Here is a 973-nt window from a genome sequence, read left to right on the forward strand (position 1 = left end):
GGGCTGCCACTGGGGGCCCTGGGCACTCTGCCCTCCCCCTGCCCTTCCCCTGCCTGGCTGCCAGGGCTGGCATCCACTGCTACTCTCTGGGCCACAGGGCTACACATGCTGTGTGTGGTACCTGCCCCAAGGGGCTGTATGTCCCCCCAGGCACCCCACGGCCCCCTGGGAGCAGGGAGGGAGAAGATACATGACAGGGTACTGGTCTCCCTCTCATGCCCCCAGTCGTCTCCTTCTCATGCCAGCCTTCTGTTGCAGGGCCTGCCCCCGGTGCCATTTGGATCCAGCCTGGCCCCCGAAGCACCCCCGGCGCTGGCAGCAGAAGGCCTCCCCGAGCGCTTTGCCAGCCCTGCCGAGCACCCGGCCCCCTCCTACAGCAGCATGGAAGAAGTTGACTAAGGGCATCATTGTGGGGCACCTGTCCTGGGGGGTGTGGGCTGGGCTGGGGACTGCGGGGTGGGGGAATGGGGAGTGGGTCGGGGTTTGTCCTGCGCTCATTAAACTTGCTAAACTCCACTTGTGGCCACTGCCTGCTATCCCTTGCTGTCCCTTGCCACCCTCCAGTGCCTGGTGACCCCTCCAGGGTACCGTGAGTTCTTGAGGTCCTCAGCACCCAGGTGCTCTCGTGCCCCACATCCTCTGGTGTGCTGTGGTACCCAGTGCACTCTCTAGCTCTCTGTCCCCTGGTGTCCCCCAGGGCCCCCACAAGTACCCTGGCACTCAGTGCACCCTGTAGCTCACTATCCTCACTGCTGCCCACATGGTGCCCCTGGTGTGACTTGATGTTCACTGTCCCATGATGTCTCTCAGTGCCAGCTGTGTTTTGGTGCACCCTACAGCAGCGGGGGGCTCAGCCAGTGTTCCCTGATGTGCCTCGCTGCCTGGCGTCTTCTGATGTGCCCTGTCACCCGTTGGTACCTGGTGCAGTCCTGCTGCCGTAGACACTGGTGTCTCCCAGTGTTCCCTAGTACCG

Source organism: Chaetura pelagica, unplaced genomic scaffold, assembly GCF_000747805.2.
Source record: "Chaetura pelagica isolate M959 unplaced genomic scaffold, ChaPel_1.0 scaffold364, whole genome shotgun sequence".
NCBI classification, from domain to species: domain Eukaryota; kingdom Metazoa; phylum Chordata; class Aves; order Apodiformes; family Apodidae; genus Chaetura; species Chaetura pelagica.